The sequence below is a fragment of the Nannobrachium achirus genome, assembly GCF_963921795.1.
Source record: "Nannobrachium achirus genome assembly, chromosome: 14".
In the NCBI taxonomy this organism is placed as follows: domain Eukaryota; kingdom Metazoa; phylum Chordata; class Actinopteri; order Myctophiformes; family Myctophidae; genus Nannobrachium; species Nannobrachium achirus.
Window position 1 is genome coordinate 30,431,805 of NC_137821.1, and position 19,389 is coordinate 30,451,193.

A 19,389-nucleotide genomic window follows, 5' to 3' on the forward strand; every position below is an offset into this window, starting at 1 on the left:
CATTTACCAGTAAGACCAATCAGGAGGGAATATGGGAAATGGGTCAAATCCATGTTGATGACATGACAAAAAAACAGAATGTGCATGCCGAGACAGGATACAGATTTTGCGTTGTGTGTTTTTCAGCGAGTAGCCTCTTTATAAATTAAATTGATAACACATCTTGTGCTTATCTAATAATTGCCCTCCGGGATTTAATCTGCTGTAACCGTTGGGAGGCTAGGACCCTAATGCAGGGAAGAGCAGGCAGGAGTTGATAAGTAAACCTAATGAGTTCACAGATAGGCAGAATAGAAGAACATGTTTAATACATGCAGGTGTAGCATGAGGTGAGATCTATATTGATAACTTATTTTCAATCAATAAACCATCATACTATTGGCCAAAAGATAACTTTCGAGTCAGGATTGTCAGACTGACTCAGTAATAAAGATACACAGGACAACGATGTCATGACAACCGATTATTGCTTAATAATCACTTTATTTAACAATTCTACTTTTACAATTGATCCACACACTAAAATATGATTAAACTCAATATGCAGTGAAAATAGGACAGTACATTCAAAAGGTCTAATAAATCTGTGAATGTGATATGAAATCAATGCAATAAACCACTGATGAATGAATGCCTTAAATGATAACACATTTAAAACCCAGTCAATGCACTGAGAGGAATATAAAATGCGGGCCGCTTTGGAATCTGAGCTGTCAGGAGATGAAAGGAGTGAATAAAGAGGAGGTGAAAAGAGGGAACGAGCTACTTTATAGAATAGACTTCTGATAAACTAGTCCAAAATCAATAAACTATCTTGCGCTTGCCATTCTAAGTCAAGCTATCAGGCTGAACAGGGCAAGTTACATTAGTAGCCACGGTTAATGTGTGGTCAACCCAGGCGTGTTGTTGCCTGGATTATTCATGAAGCATTCCCGGAACAGAAAGATTCCATGATTGGCCGCTAGTTGCGCTGTTTTCCCCCCGCGAAGTTCCAAAAAGAATATTTCTCCATTGGACCCCAGTCATTTCCCCCTTTGATTTTCTAACCTTAATAAACATCGTCATAAATACTTTATGGTTCCTGTCGCTAGTAAAAAACTGCCTTTCAATCACTGTGATATGCGTTTTGTGCAATTATGTTAAAATGGACGTGGACAACTAAACTGATACCAGCCAGCTGTGTTCTTCTTCCTGTGCTTTATTTCGGGAGGCTCAACACCACATTCTCCCATGTATCCCTGCGGTTCCACGTGACCGTTGGCAGCCAATAGCATTCTTTATGATTCCTTGGGTACCATTAAAACAATGATGGCGACACCCATACAAGGGCCAAAAAAAAGCGTCATTTTCGCAGCATAGAAAGCAATGGCTTCACACCGTCCATGTTTTTTTACAGTCTATGGGTCAACCTCACTAATCTAATCAAACCTAGGGGAGGCTGCTTTAAATAACTCATCATTGAATTTATCGTGAAATAATCATGAACATATTACACCATGAAGGGTAACCAAAACACTTTTTTTTATATTGAAATGGTCACAACTATCAAGCTACATATTGTGACTCCAATTATATCTGTAAACAAGATACATAAAATGATTTTCCTTCTTATCCCATATTCCTGAGATCAAAAGAACTTCTCTGTGATGATAAAGAAGCTCTTATAATAGTAAATCAGAGCAGTAATATGTTGTCATGCTCTCTTTTGGACACAAGCTTTTATGAGATGGGAAGATATTTTGGATTTAACATGAAGATATTTTGGTTTATGATGATGTTTGATTGTGACCGTAGGTCACAGTTAACTGTGAAAACCATCACATCTTGTCCGTATGGCCGTGAGTGAGTGAGTAATGCCTCAGTGTCTATAGCTGCTGACCTGTTGTGACCTCCTTGTCACTTGTATGCCCATATATAGAGAACCCTGATGTCATCGATATTAAGCCCATAGCTTGGAATGCCCATATATGGACATGTTGTGTGAATATCATGCATGTTGTCTATAATGTTGACGATATGACGTCAGTCATATCCATATTTGGGAAAATATTTTGTCCACATTTAGTCCAACTTAAAAACCAACCGGAACTTGAATCACACTTGCAAATGAATTCCGTCCTGTGCGAATTCCGTCCTGCACGACCTCGCCGGTTAGGGCGCTTTTCGCCCTTATGCGTCTTACTGGTAAACTACTGTTAATGTCACTGAACGACTTGGGCAGCCATGACAGACAAACTATACGTACAGCACACAGCAGACCCTGTTTTTTTCTGGAATTCTGACCACACCTGTGATTGAGACTTGTTGATATCATATGCCAACCACCTACTACAGTATGTGGCGTATCATGACAGTTTTGGGCTCTTGACAGTTCCAGATGGAGGGAAACAGACTTTGCACACGGCAGGTAGACAAGCTTACATTAGCAGAAATCTGCCATCTGGGAGGCCACAGGGGAGGCATTGTGCCATCTCATAAATCAGTGGTGGCAAGGACTCAAAACGGTTGTGTAAATGCTGTGACACGTCTCTCATTTACCTGCACAAGATAGAAAGAATCTCTCTGTGTGGAAGAACGCACACATGAGAGGACTCGGTAGAAGAATGAAAAAGTACAAATAAGTACATCAGATAATTGCAGAAGTGTTAGCCTGACACTCAGAGTTGACATTTCGTTTCACTCCATTATTCAGTCTGAAAGTGCTTCCATCTGCAGCAGCTTCTGGGATGGGCGATGCCAAAGGAGCAGTCTTCTGCGATTGGTTCACCGCCTGACCAATCACAACAGTAGCAAAGCACATGACGTAGTTGTTATTGGTGTTGTTATGTGGCTGGCTAGCCTGTCGCTTGCTACTTGCTCACCAAAGAAACAGGCAGAATAGGAGCGCTACTAACTAGTAATCAAACACAACAAAACATGTCTCATACTGATGTTTCATAACGAGATCGATACGATCGCATGTTACTGCGGCGGGCGACGTGTTTATGTTTGGTAATGTGCGGTACGGTCCGGCGGCGGCGCTGGGTTCCGACATCATCGAGTTGAAGTGACTCTGATTTGCTCAGTCGGAAGTACAACCGAGGAAAACCTCTTCAATGAGAGCGTCACCAGACCTGAATCACAAAAACATATTCTTAAAGCCAAGGGGTGTGGCTAGCGATTCAGGGTCTGGAACCAGGCTAGGGGAGTGTATTTCCAACTCGCATCATTTGAGTAGGGGGACGATGACCAAAGGCCAGAGGTCTAGACTAGTACCTGATGTATGTGTTAGATGTAGGTGTGCCAATGAGTAAGGATTGATAAAACTCTAGTAATTATCCACAACACAGGGTTTGATCTGACCTACAGCGTGCAGCCTAGCCTGCACTGCGTCTCAATAAAACAATATCCCTGTTAATCGAGTTGCCAAATGGGAAAGAGAGAGAGAGAGAGAGAGAGAGAGAGAGAGAGAGAGAGAGAGGAGAAACGAGAATCTAATGAGAATTGCTGAAGAGAGAACAAAATGTGTGTGCAATGCTAAAAAGTGACGATGGTGGCCCTGTTTGCCAGCATAAAAAAAACATCACCAGAGTTATGATAACAATCATGGATCTTTCGTAAGATTTGAAGAGCACTGGAACTAGTTTAATTATATATAGTACTAAACCACCTCTTGTTCCACTATGAAAATCTTATAGGTCTATTAAGTTAGGAAATCTTAACTAATTAGAGCTACATCAAAATTCTTTCCACACACCTAGTTTCGCATTACAGGTCTGATCAGCATGAAGTGTCCAAGGTCACTGATTATGCAGACTCAAAACTCTGCTCTACAGAGTAAAACCCTTACAAGTCCATTTCAACCATGCACATAAACCCCAGCATCCGTATTGTAGGGAAAACCCTTGCTGAACATAACTGATCTCCAAGCTCACGATGAGCTGCAACGCAACACATTGTGAGCTTATAGATCAGCAATTTTCAGCAAAGATATTTAGAGCTCAGCTGAGGTACTAGTACAGAGCCCTGAGGGACATCAAAGTATAAGGTTTAAGTGCTTGCACAGCTGTATTTTACTTTGTAGGTTTCTCTCTCCCTCTTATAATCAATTTGTGAAAGTTAGTGACTGAAAATGAAATGAAGTACTCACATATTTTGCTCACAAGTAAAAGTATCAATACCACAATATAGCAATACAAATAAAAGTCCGGTATTGAAAATGTACCTTAGTAAAAGAACAAAACGTTTTGGCATCAAAATATACTTAAAATAACCCACTGATTATGCAGAATGTTCCTTTTCATAAATGTTCTAAAATCTTTTGCAAATAGCAGATCTACAAGCTCATAACACAACACATTGTAAAGCGTTGTAGCTTTAAGATCGGCTATTTTCAAATAGCCTAAAAGTATATAACTGAAGTTAAGTTAATTTATTGTAATAATAATCTAAATCTACAAAGTCACTAGTTACGCCCATATCAGACTGAAAAGAGTCACACAAAATCATGATGCTAAAGTTTTTAAATACTTGTAGTGGAGTAAAAGTACAATCCCAGCAGAACTTGTGCCACCCACACATTGATTTCTAAATCCAATTGATGTGAAAGCCTGGTGACAGTAATCTAAATTATGCATGAAATGTTTGTCTCTATAGAAGAGAGGGCCTTACAACAATGTAATTATTTGTCCTTATTTCCAACCACGGCTTGTGCATTCACAAGATGCTCATGACAATCTCCATCTGGACACCCTCTGAAGGAATAATTTGATTTGATGAGGTGAAAAGGACGGAGACATGCTGTGCACATGTCTGTGAATTAAGCTGTACATGCATGGTGAATTTGAATGTGATCGTGTCAGTGGTACTCAGCAATGACAACCTCCTTGCCATGTCTGACCTGACAGCTCGGCATATTGCCAACGGAGGCTCGGAATATTGAGGCGATAACTTCGAGAAATCTAATTCCTGCTACCTGATTCCTGTTTTCATTGCATGCACCATTCGGTGTATTCATTCAGTTGCATAGAGTATACCATACACAACCATTTCTCTAACCTCGAGTCACCAGGCTAAGGCTTTCTCGGGGGAAAGCCTGGTATTCATTTACTAAACAGGTCGTTTGATCCGGTCTAGACCGGATGGCATCCTAGACGGTTAGACCGGATGGCAGAACAAGCGGCGTCGCTTTGTTTTGGTTCCCTGTTTGTTTCCCCGATCCCTATTTAAATGCTAGAGGAGTGTAGTCTTGCCAGTCGCTGCGAGTTGGACTAAAAGATGGATATACCAAACAAACTTTTCAAAAAATAAGCAAAACTGTGCCACATCAAGGGTTTTATTGGCTAGGTACAAAAATTATGTCATTGAGCGCGGGGAATTGTTTTGGGATAAAACTGATTCCGGCTTGGTATTTCCGGCCAAAGTGTAGTCCGTTTTGACTACAAAATGACGTAGGACGCCACCCGCTGCCGACCGGATCAAAAGCCAGAAATTGGAAGCGATCCCAGGCTACCATTTCTCAAACTTTTCCATGTTCCAAGATGCTGTGCCAGGGACACCCACAAGAGAAGATGCGTAACAAGCTGTGTTATCCATGTGTGTGCATGGGCCCCACTTTGAGAACTACTGGCATACACTAACTACTTAGTCCCTTTTTGGTTCCTAACAGCGTTGAAAAGGCCTTTTAACATATTATATTCTTGGCTCTTGCTGGGTGGATGGCAGAAAAACCAACAGAGCAATCTGTCCTGCTTTGAACTGTTGGGCTTTAACGGCATGAAATGTTCTGATCGCCATATTTTCAGCATGGAGACCTTGTGTTGCTTAAAATGTCACATTATTTATACTTTTTAACAAACCATCCAATTACAGGTAACTCTGTATATTCTGTTCAGAACAAACTGTTGAGAGCTCCACTCAATCCTTTTTGTTGTGGTTCGTCTTGTGCGCTGAACCCTTTAGGCTGTGTTCTACATTTGTGTTCAAAGGTGTAGACAAGGGAAGCTGATGGTAGGGATGTGCTGCTTGTTCCCCTGTTTATGTTTTAATTGGGGAAAGAAAGTTTGTGTTTTGTTGGGGTTGGTGTGTAGACTAGTTTTAGCTTGTTTTTCTTTGTTAGTTCCCCCCCCCCCCCCCCCCCCCCCCCCCCCCCCTGTTCAGGCAGTGAGGTATTTTGGTTTGTTGTTTTGGCCTTAGCCACCCTGAAGATTGATGCCTCCCTTCTTTTGTTTTCCCATTGCAGTTCCTGTAAACCTTACCTAGGCCCTAGAAATCTCGGTAGCACTTTACAATAATGACCTGTTATAAATCATTAGGGCTCTTGATAACATCTACTGATGATTTATAGATATTTAAGGAATGTTTTACAAAGCATATGTTAACCATGAACAAACTCGGAGGCCACATTAACAGACAGCCAAGGAGTGTGTGTGCAAAGTTTGGCATGGATAGGGGCAACGGTGCCGGAGATTAGAGTAGGACCAAAAGTGTGACGTGACGGACAGACTGACAGAGGGACTGACAGACAGCCGGTGGAGGTTTTCATAGTAACTTGCGACCTAGTCTTCACTTTACATTAGGGCTCTTGATAACATCTACAAATGATTTATAGATATATTAGGAATGTTTTACAAGGTATATAGATAGCTTGTAAATGATTAGTTACTTATCTACAAATAGCATAAATAACGCATAATTTTTAGTTACAAATGATTTATTAATCATTTATGAATGTGTATAAATGGCTTGTTCATGATTAGTTTACTACTTACTAATACCTTACTAATAACATGTAAATGATGTTTAAAACAGTTATAAATGTTTAGGTAAACATTTGTTCATAGTTTGTTCATGTTTATTACTCATCTACAAACTGCTTATAAATGTTTATAAATGATTTATAACAGGTCATTATTGTAAAGTGCTACCGAAATGTCCACTGGATCTCTGAATGAGTGAAGGTACAGTCAACAGTAAATATACATTTACAGTGAATATGTATACTGTAAGTATATATATGTATTTACATGTATAACGCCAGTCTGTCTAATAGAGACAATATTTAAGTAAAACATGAAATATTATATAATAGAAATAAAATAGGCAGAGATTGATTGATTGATTGATTGATTGATTGATATTTTCAGTCAACTGGTGCACAGGAGTGTTGCAGTCTAACCTTTTCTAATCATGGAACTCAGTATGCCCTGTTTGATGGTTGGTAACAAGTTTCTCATGTTTGCCAACAATCTTTGAGCCATTAATTTAGTGGAACAATTTCATTTGGTGGAGATGAGCTTTCAAAGAATAGGCTCAGGGCAAGTCTTTAAAATTATGATCAGCAAAGCTTGATTAGAATTTGAGATTGGCAGTACTTAATTTACATAAAGAACACTTGATTAGACTGAGCCTAGTATGCCAGTGTGTGTGTGTGTGTGTGTGTGTGTGTGTGTGTGTGTGTGTGTGTGTGTGTGTGTGTGTGCGTGCGTGCGTGCGTGCGTGCGTGCGTGCGTGCGTGCGTGTGTGTGTGCGTGCGTGTGTGTTTGCGTGCTCGCGTGCGTGTGTGTCTCCTTCCCTTTATCATGACAATTGCTTTCCAGTGACGACAATCTTTGTGAGTACAGTACATGATGATATGATATGAAGTCATTTTTGTCCAGTGCAGTTCACACAATCTTCTTGATAGATGAACCTTAACTGATTTCCTCAAGCATCACAAAGTACTCTGGAGGAGGAAAACATTGCTGCATCTGAAAACTGGATAGTTGCACAGTTTTTACCTTAAATGACACATTTATAGCAGTTCCTGTAACTTTCTCATTTCCAGTGAGTATTTACAATGACAACTCAGTGAAACTGAAGGTAAACCTGTGGTGTTTTCAGTACTACGTTCAGCACGAAATGGACTATATTTGATCATGGTACACATTGCTTGTTATCAGCTTGAGCCATGATATTCCAGAGATTAAATTTAAGGGGTGACAAAGCCAAGAGATTCAATGGTAGCAAGGAGCAACCAAGGAGGGACTAATGCCACCTGCATAACTGGATACAGACTAATACAAAAAGTAGCAGCACCTGTTCCTTGTCAGCTTACAGTAGGAGGAAAGTGAACATTTTGGACATTGATGATGTTTCCTAATAGGCACACACCATGCACTTGGCTGATATTCTGATCTTTCTATTGCTTGAAAGATCCTTTCCCTAAACCCTAAATTTGCACCTAACCGTTAACAAGTTTGGAGTCTAAACGGGACCTAGAGGTCATGCTGCTCCTACACCCCATGCTGTGGGGTAAAGTGGGCCTATACATAAAGCAGCGGTTCCCAAACAATGGGACGGGACCCATTTGTGGGTCACGGACACATTTTTATAGGTCACAACTCGACTAAGAATCCCATTTTATTTTCCTACATTAATAAATAATAATATTTCAAACGAGTTTGAAAGTTTAGTTGTTGTTTTTTTATGTTAAAACAAAAACAAATCTAAGAAAAAAATCCATAAATAAATTATTATTATTATTATTAATAGCCGATCTACAAGCAATGCGTTGTGTGCTGGTAGATCTGCTATTTTCACTAGTTTGGGTCCTGGGCAAATGCCTAATCTCTCTTTTGGGTCTCCACCTGAAACGTTTGGGAACCACTGATGTAAGGTACATTTACTCAAGTAATGTAGAGTATGTTAATAGCTATGAAAACCTGCAGCTCCTGTGCGTGAGCGCATGCATGCATCAGTCACATGAGGCGTGGCGCCTCATGTGACGTCATCAATACACGTCCTTGACCCTTTTATGCCCATGTATGGAGATCGCTGATTTCATCAATATTAGCCCATATCTGGGAATGCACATATATGTTGTGTCAGTCTCATGTGGTCTATGACATCAGACATCTATGATGTCAGATGTCAGTCATCTCCATATTTGGAAAAATATGGCCACATTTTGTCCAACTTAAACAACCAACCAGGCCTGCACTATAGCAGGTGGTTTAATCTGGTCTCCCTGTTTGTTCTTCTACACTTAGATCCTTGTTGTGAGCTTGTAGATCTGATACTTTAGAAGAGCTGAAGTATAAAACAGGGCTGTTATAGTGGTTAGTGGATCAGTAATTATAGTCCATTTACAAGATGTATGATTCTGAAATGGGCATTCTGTAGCATATAGTTTGATGATTCTATCAGTAGGCCTATATGAGCCTTTAGTCCAGATAAATGCAATAGTGCCATCCAGGGGGAAAAGATATATATTACACAAAGCTGTGTGTGTGTGTGTGTGTGTGTGTGTGTGTGTGTGTGTGTGTGTGTGTGTGTGTGTGTGTGTGTGTGTGTGTGTGTGTGTGTGTGTGTGTGTGTGCGTGCGTGTGTGTGCGCGTGCGCGTGCGCGTGTGTGTGTGTGTTAGCCTATGAGATCAGAGCAAGATAGCATTGTGCCATGCTGGTGGAGATAAAAAAGCAGATATTTTCAATTTAGATATCTTCAATTCACCAACATCACTACTATTAACTTCAAAACTTCAGAGCCTTAATCATCTGTAAGCAGTACGAGTTACAGACTAATAAAGTGTTTTTAAGGATGTTTCACATCCAGTCAGACAAGAAAGTAATTATGCCATCAAAATAAACCATTAATTTAACGGAGGACAGTCTATTGGTGCACATAGTCTACAAATATAGCCTAATTTCTTTCTTTTCTATTTTACAATATATGTATTGCCATCTTTCATTTAAATAAATCATGACAAAATATCACTTTATTTAGATGGTTCTAGCCTACTTTAAAATGCTTTAAATCATTGTAAGAATGCCACCTCGACGTACTATCAATGTCTTCCTTGGAACTGAATTGTTCCTATAACGTATTAAAATGACTGAACATGGAGTTGTAAATTGTATAATTTACAAAACATCTCTGACCAAATTCTGACTGTTACAGTTCCTATTTGAGTAGGGCTGTTGGGAACGTGTACTTTACTGCCCTCGTGTGGCTGACGGGTGGTAAAGGCGGATCAATGACACAAGAGTGTATCAATGGATTAGTGTACTGTTAACAGTTCTCTTCTCTTAAAGCTATTTCTTCTGTGACGATTGGCGAATAATATCACATTTATTGTGTGTGTGTGTGTGTGTGTGTGTGTGTGTGTGTGTGTGTGTGTGTGTGTGTGTGTGTGTGCGCGCGCGCTGTGTGTTTCTTTTTTCTTTCTTTTTTTACTTCCATGAGCATGATATATTCTGCATATACTGTGTTAGCTGTCTGTCATTCAATGTTATACATATGGTTGCAATATGAGTTATATGGGTAAAAAGGATGGGAATATAATTTTAGTTGTACCGGTGTACTATCATGAAACTGTACTTTTACATGCAAAGTCTTCAATCATCAATCAATCAAAGCTTGTCGTCAGCCTCATTGCCTTCTGCTGCTGGACCAACTATGCTATAATGCTACTTAATGCTTGGAGTTGAATTACAAAACAATTCAATACATTCTAAATAACTTAAAATTCAGGATTTAGTGTGCTGTGTTGTATATAGGCTATATGGATTTTGTTTTACCCATGGCCATGCGTAGCGTAGATGTAGGCCCATATTTAGTTTTGTTGAACTTGTTCTAATCAATCACTTTCAAGTGAAAACGTTAATCTTACCTTAGTGTGAACTTGGCACGTTTGTTCTTCCCCATTGTTCATGAACTCCAGATCCAGCGTGCAGATGACAGACTAACAACAGGCCTATCTTTGGGTGGAAACCTCATATGTCCAAAACTATATTCATTTTCAGGAAGGAATGGATTCAAAAGCTTGCATCGCGACAGGTTCTGAGCTTGACGTTTTAAGCGACACAGAAATGGACAGAATGACGAAGTAAGTAGGACATTCATTTAAAACCCATTAAAATTGTGAAAGGGGTCTGCACTCTGTTCACAAATAACATGGGCCTACACAAGTCACTTCGTGCCTCGCTGCTAACGTTTTATTTATTTTACTAGTACTGATTTAGAAGGCCTTTGCAGAGGCCTTAGGTCTTCTGGGTAAAATAATATAAAAGGGATATTCCACTTTCAACAGGGAAACAGCATATGGGCTTCTCTCCACATGCACATCCAGTGTAACTTCAAACTCTATTTTATCCATGATAGATTCATTAAAAACACCCATTATTTTTCTAGTGACTCATACTACCCTCCTAATATGTGAGCAGTCCGTGTTTTATCCATAACTTTTTTCATTTCTTTTTAATAATTATTTGGAAAAATGGGAAAAGTTAAATACAAAAAATAATTATTAAAAATAAATGAAAAAAAGTTATGGATAAAACACGTATTAGGAGGGTAATATGAGTCACCAGAAAAAATAATGGGTGTTTTGAATGAATCTATCATGGTTAAAATTAAGTTTGAAGTTACAATGGGTGTGTGTGGGAAGAGGCCCTGGGCCTGGAGGGCCTGGTAACATTTACATCAAATATCTAAATATTGAATCAAGCAAATTAAAAAAGTTTTTTGAAAGTGGAATATCCCTTTAATAATAAAGTGTAAAATATGGAGATAAGAGGTTTCTTCCCGACAACAAACGCTGAACAGCACAGGATAAATTGATCCAAGCTAAATTAGGTCTTGAAATTACTTAATTTCTTTCGTTTCTCAACAATGAGGACATTGCACAGCGGCGGTTCATTCAAATGTCAGGTGGTGTGTTTGCCAGTGGTGTAAAAGTAAGTACATTTACTTAAGTATTTACATTGTTGAGGTATTGCTTTGTGCTTTACTTAAGGATTTCCAATTTCCAATACTAATTCACTACATCTCGGAATCAAATAAGTAACTATTATAAAGTAAACACATTTTCAAATATTTGTATACATTTGAAAACTTGTAAAATAGGATGCTTTATGACTCATAATGCAGAATGTCCCATTTCACAAGTTTTCAACTCGTAATTTATGAGTGCTTTTACTTTTGGTACTTTAGGTACATTTTAGCCCCTTTTCCACTGGCCCAACACCACACCACTCCACTCCACACCACACCGCCCACTTGTGCCAGGTTTTCCACTACAAGGACGTGGGTAGAGTGGTGTGAAAGTGGTATACTAAACGTGGTACTAAAAAGTATCCAATCTAAAGTAGGTCTGAGCTAGGCCAAACAGGGGCAAACACTTCATAATGACTGATCACTCACTGACTTTTCATTTAGACCACCAGGATATAGTTGTAATACATGATAATAGATAGATATTGTGTTATAACCACTATTATAATCTATTACAGTGTATTATAATTATCATAGTAGTACATTAATACTTTATAGTGTATTATAATCACAGTTATACTCCATTATATTATAATTTAGGATAGTTATACAAATTTATAATGTATATTAAAAGGGTACCAATTAGGCCTACTTTGTACTTTTGCTTAAGTACATTTTGAGTATTTGTGCAGTGCAGTATTGATACTTTTGCCTATACTTTTTCCACCACTGGTGTTTGCCATTGTTGAAAGTCATCATCTGTTTGTTGTTTTGTCCTGCTCTGTATAAGTAGCCTAACACACATATGGGAATTATTTTTTCGCAGGTCCAGCGCTGCTATAAAGTTGGATTGAATTGCCTTGGCACGCTTTTTAAATGCTTCTAAGATTGTTTCAGAGGTCATTTTGTAATAGTTTGGTTCATTGTGCCCGTCATCTGCATGTCAGAGAGGGTTCTGTTATGTATCAAACAATGTAAAAGAGTCTGTTGCAAGTTATGACCATGCCAAGATGTTATAACTTATAAGTGGATTAGGCTGCTATAATATAACAATAAAATGTCAAATTGGCTTAACACTACATTGTTGTTGTTGTTTTTTTTTTTTAGGTTGAATGTATCCCAAATTAATGCTTGTATAAATATGTATTTATTTATTTAAACATTTGTAGCTATTGTTTACAATGTTTTCTTTGGCGTGTGAAAGAATAGAACAAATAGAAGGAGAACATGTATTCTCTGATGATCTCACTTTTTCTTAATAAGAGAGTTCAGCTCAAATTAATAAACCCAAAAAATGCTATACTTCTGCTTGACAGATTGCATAGCAGGCCTACAGCTACACTATAGCCTACTCTTTCAGTTATAATAAGGTGAATAGGTCTATTCAGATTTCAGAATGCAGCATACCAAGGGGGGTCCTCCGAGTTACTTTAGGGGGTCCTCCAAATCGTTGTGTGATAGAAACCTTTTTTCACTCTCTCATTGTTTTTATATTAACCACTTTTACCTCCATATTCTGAAAATGAAGAAACAATCTGGATTTTTACTGTTAATTAATAATTAATACTACTAAGCCTGCCATAATGTATATTGTTGGTTCGCGGAATCAGGTTGCTAAAATTGTAACAGGCCAAAATAATCATTCATAACCAATGTCTATAAGTTGCCAGGGCAGGGGATCTGTTTGCTCCTGCCTCCTGGCACTAATATGAATTAATAAAATGGCATTTTAACGTCTTCAAATATAGTTTTATACTTTTTTATTCCCCCACTTTAGGCTTGTGTAGCAATAAAACATATATAGGCATATAGGCTATACATCAAGGTTTTATCGACTCTTTTGAAAAAGCTAGGATGCTATAGGCTGTTGAAATCCAGACTAAAGGACTTGCGTGACAGGGAGAGAAAACAAGTCTTCCTCCGGCCTGCCATGTGTCCTCCAGGCATACATTAACCCTTTCATCTTCCATGCCATTACTGCCCCTTGCATGTATGTTTAATCACATCAGATGTTCCTCAGACTCCGTGGGGAGACTGAGTCAGCCCACAGATTGTCCCAAATTGATTGAAAGAAATGTAGAAAACGCAACCTCAGTGTATTTTTAAATGCATTTCCATTTTTTAAGTTGTTTGTGTTTTTGGAACTCTGGCATTAGTGTAGCTTGATTTAGCAGAACTTTTGATATAGCTATAACTAAATACATATTTAAATTTTAGTTAAATAACAATAAGATAGCATAGGCTAATAGTGGTAGTAGTAGGCCTAGTTGTTGTTTTTGTAGTAGCTTGATAATAATTATTATTGTATTGTATTTGTCAAACAGGGTCACACTTCATAGAACAACCCAGTCTCCAGGCTTGAACGGAATTTATTAATGTTTTAAGAGAATACACAATAATAGATACCAATTTTCAGGATACATTTGTGGAGCTCCAGACAATTTGTATTTCTTCAACCTTAAAATGTGTCTCGTAAATACTTTAATGACACAATTTCCACTTCTGTAAATCAGAAGGATTAAGCTAAATAACACCTCCTCGTAGCTATACGTTATTTCCCTATAGCCCACATCAAGTCAATGGCTGAATATTTCTAATGTAGATAATATATTATACAAAATCAACCCATATACTCTGCTCATTGTGTCATTTGAAGTAAGTAGGCTAACTACGTCTATGCCTATATGGGCAGAATAAATGGGTCTCACTACTAGAGCACCACTAGCCCTTCTTCTTCTTTCGTGTATCATCGTCTAGCCCATCTACTCCCTACTACTCTTCTGAGATATGATTTATTGAAAAATATGGCCTCCGTGTATAAGCTAATATGACAGAAGTGCTTTGACCTTGGGGGCAGTTCACTCTCATGTCGGCTGCCTTTTTCATGCTACCTTGAGTGTGCTTCGCCTCTTTCTCACGCGATATCTATTTTAGAGATGTTATTCATCTTATAGCTTCCTCTTACTGAAGAGGGTTATCTTAAGTTTACCCACAAATACAAACTGAACCACAAATAGTAAGGATAAAATAATGAAGAAAGAAAAAAGGGGTCAAGACTATAGGGGGCCTCCAGAAGTTAAGATGTTCTGTAAACCTCCACGAAAGATTCTCAAAAAGTTTGAAAAAATGTTTCCAAAGGAGCAGGCACGTGCACATAGACATCAAAGGGGCCTTGAGCCCCTGCCCTTTTATCCGTCTGTAAAAAGTGCCTTCTCCAGACCATGAATGACGTTTTTACAATGGTGAAAAGAATGCAAATGCCCTCTTTCCATGCCATACCTGAAGGCAGCATTCTAGTGAGGCAGGGAATTGCCTTGTCCAAACTCTCCTGAACTTGAACGCAGCATCTTATTTTGAAAGAATTGCCCTCTCTGTGTAGAAATCAAGCATCGTTGTGACGCGTTGTAAGCTTGGAGGTCTGCTATTTTCAATATTTCCACCAAAAGGCCCTTTTAGAGATTTCAGCCCATGCCCCTCAATTCTCTGCACGTCCCTGCAAAGGAGCACTTCCCAAAATGCACAATAATTCCCACAATTATACTTGTGTCAATTGCATATGTAATGTAATCAATAAATATGGTGGGAAGTATTATATCTGAACATTCAACCTCAGTTCCTGGCACAGCCATTAGTGGAGTCATGGGGAGCAAGAATGCTTCAGGACCAACACCAATACATGCTCATTGATCTAATGTCCCATAAGCCTACACTGTGAAAGTCATGAGTGCAAACCGCAGACAGGACCTTGCAGTGTAGGTTTGCAGTGGACCTGTAATCCATCAGGAAACCTCCTTTGTTCCAAGCCCCAGGGGTTAAAACATGCTTCCTGCATATACCTGATAGCGGTTGCACTTATCTCATGTGATTAACCTTGCCTGCTTTAACTCACACGGGGTTAGAGCTAATGATTGTCAAAGCTATAAAGTGAAAGCACATTATTACCTTGGAGTTCAGGCTAATTTCCATTAATTTCCCACAAAACATTTGGTTCGAATCGAGCCAGTAATGAAACAGAGAAGTATACCGTGGTCTCATGCGATTTCTCTTTTAAACCCAGTTGTAGCCTAGTTGTTTCAGTGTTTTCTGAAGCACATTTTGGCCTTACCTCACCTCATAATTGACTTGTTCTTGTAATAGGCATAGGAGAGCAAGCAAGAGAGAGAGGGGGGGGGGGATGAAGAGAGAGAGAGAGAGAGAGAGAGAGAGAGAGAGAGAGAGAGAGAGAGAGAGAGAGAGAGAGAGAGAGAGAGCAGTTGGCATAAGCTGTGATGTGCTTAAGATGTCAAGCCTTTCCCTCTTTTGTACTAAACTGGCGATATGGCCCTAACAGGGGTTAATTTGCTGTTAAAGGGTTAAACAAACTGGCATTAATAGTTTATGCCACAGCAAAATCCAGATGATTTCTCGTTTGATGCTCATCATTCAAAGAATGCCTGATATTAAAACAATTAAGTTAATATGCACTTCATGCCTTTTCCTCCATCTTTTAGTAATGAGTTGTATAATGACTAAACCAAATAAATCCCAGAATGCCTTTTTGCTTGTCCAGTTGAATTGGGCTGTGTGGGTGCACTGGGGTGAGAGGTAATAGGGATTAAGCAGGGAGAAGTATGTCACTTTCAATGGCCCCGATCAGGGGTGTTCTCCTTTGAGTTTTTCCAAACAGCACGACATGCAGATTAAAGAGCACTTTTACAAGTGAAAGCAGCCGGCCTCAGCTCAGCTTTCATGTGAGGTCCCATAGAACCCCACTTACACAGCAGAATCCTCAACGTTCATTTAAATCTCTATACTTAGCAAACTAATACTGAGTTGACCATGGTAGACTTGGTCCACTCTTTTTTTTCCCTCTATACCAAATGTTGTTGTGGGCTTGTAGATCTGCTAAATTCAGCGAATGGTCCCCCCAGAATGGGGATGCTAGGGTTCAAGCGGTTGACTCTTAACTGCAGTGTGAGTTTGCTGCAGTGCAGTGCACCTACGGTATATCTGACACGAAACCGTGATGGAAACAATGTGTTTGAGGTTTGATCATAGAGCGTGAAGCAAAGCTACATTGCACATATAGTGGAATTCTGGGGCAATATAGGAGGTAAATAGGGAAAGAAAATATAAACAATAATATAGATCAGTGGTTCTCAAAGTGGATTCCAGGGTCTCTGTGGTGTCTAAATTGACCCATACAAGTCTGTAACGCTGACAGTGTACAAATGGAACCAATTTGGTTCTATTTGTACACTGTCAGAGTTAAGGGGAGACCTTGAAATTTGAAAGTTTGAGAAACACTGATATAGATTCACGAGACCAGGAGCTGCATTGGGGAAAAGCAAGCAAACTAAAGGCAGATCCATCAGTAGTAGCTCCACCCTGCCAGCAGACAGCATACAGGGGCCTTTCTGGTTGACTGCCTTTGTGAAGATGTCTGGACCTCCCTGACCTCATATACACTATTGCATTGTGGGCCATGGCCTTGACCTGAGCAGCTTGCATCACTGCAGCGACCTATTATTGTCTCGGCTAACCCAGTAATGATACAGAGGATTCCCCCCAGCAGTCTCAGACCATACAATTTGACCCTTATTACGAATCTTCAATGCAGATGTACTGACAAATATAATGTATAAAATCCAGAGTGGTCTCCAATGGACCATGGGGGGCCATTTTTATACCTACAGAGTAAGATTAACACTTTGGATTTTACTTTGTACAGGAGTCACAGGACTATGCTGTGTATTATGTTTATATACTAATGGTATGTCATTGTAAAAGACTAATAATTATGTTTTATGTTTAATGGACAGGCAGCCTCAAGAATAACATAGCAAATCCTGGTCTTCATAAAGGCATGAAGCTGAGAACTTAAACATTGTTTTCTGCCATGCTGGGCTTTTTTTGTTATTCGTTTTCAGTTGGTGAGCTTTGAAAAAGGATTATTTAACTTATTTGAATATTATTATCAAAGTATAGGCTGGGGGTGGTGCAGTCTTTAAATATTGTGCTGGTGGCTTGAGCTGGTATGCAGAATAGTAAATACATATAGGCCGATCTTTGCAAAACCCATTTTTGGACACTGCTCCTACAGATTTTGCCCTAAAATCACACAAAGTGGTACACACTATCTCTAAAGTCATGTCATCAACATGGATCTGTTCCATTTCCCATATTCCCTCCTGATTGGCTACCATTGCCTTCTAAAGTTTGTGTATGCGAACTAACGGTCGCTTATCTCCCAATTAGGGAGTCTTACTGGTAAATACATATGGAGCAGGACACAAAGTTCACAAAGTATTTAGAAGAGCAATTGAGAGTAAGACGATTATTTTTTCCTTTACTTCATAATTGAGCAAATAAATCTCAGGATAAAGCTGTAATGGCGGGGGCTTGAATATTGCTGTTGTAGGGATTTTTCATGACAGGAACTGTATCTCAGAAAACAGACGTGTCATCAGTGAAGCCATAAACATTGCTGGCTGCCATTTCATAATAAGGAGAAAATTATTTTTGGCTGCTGCTGGAAGAGAGGAATGAGATCATTTCTGGGCAATCTGACATAAAAACATGTCTATCTGAATTCTTGCTCCAGAAGTGTGTGAAGAAAACACAACTTCCCAAACTTAAACAAAAATCACTAGTGAAATGTTCTGTTGAGGCCACTTTGAACTGTATGGACATCTTTGACTTTAATTTCTTTTATGGGATTATTTGATTGTATAGGCAAGATTATTTAATTAGCAAATGAATTACTGGTAAAAAATGTTGTTCTGTTAATGCTGTAGCATGTGATTTTTGTACAGAGTTCCACAGTCAGAGATTTGTCAAAATATTTAGGGTAATGTTTCCTTTTTTTGTGTGCAAATTAATATTTACAAAAAAATCATATATTCATAAATTTTGAATTGTTTTAAATCTGCAGGAAATAATTTTCACACAAATACTGGTTGTCATTTTGCTATGGATTCCCTGTGTGGAATATCTATTAAAAGGTTTATAATTATCTTCATTGGCAATTTAGAAAGTGAATTTCTGATGATACTACCAATAAATGTGTGCAAAATAGCTTTGCTCAGGGTGGGGTCTCTGCTGGGGTCTCTGCTCTTTATGTAAAGTGTCTTGAACTTTACCTCAAATGTAATTGAATTGAATTGACCTATAGAATTATCAACTTTGTTTCAGCATAATTGTGTTCTTTAGTGATGTTTTCACTGAAACTTATATAGTTCGACATTCAACAGAACAAAGTTTATCTTTAATAATTTGGTTAATTTAGATTTTAATCCATTTTCATCCAAAATAATTTGTCAAAACTGCTTACAGATTATGTTTGGTCTTTAAGGACACGTATTAAAAAGGAAGAAAGAAACTATACTCCATTATTTAACATAAATAAATAAAGCTGCAAATCGGCTATTAATAATAGCCAAATAATGTCAAATATCTCATTTGTAATTTTGATGGTACCTGTTTAATGGTAACACATTTTAATTATTTCGGTGGAAAACACGTTTCCTAAGACAATAATTTGATTACAATAAATGTACCCCCATTTGATTCCGGATGGGGACCCAAATGCATTTGGATCCCCAAGTTCGACTGGGCTGGTTCCATGTCGGCTGCCATGATGTGACCCTGTTAAGAAATGTATTAATTAATTAAAATAA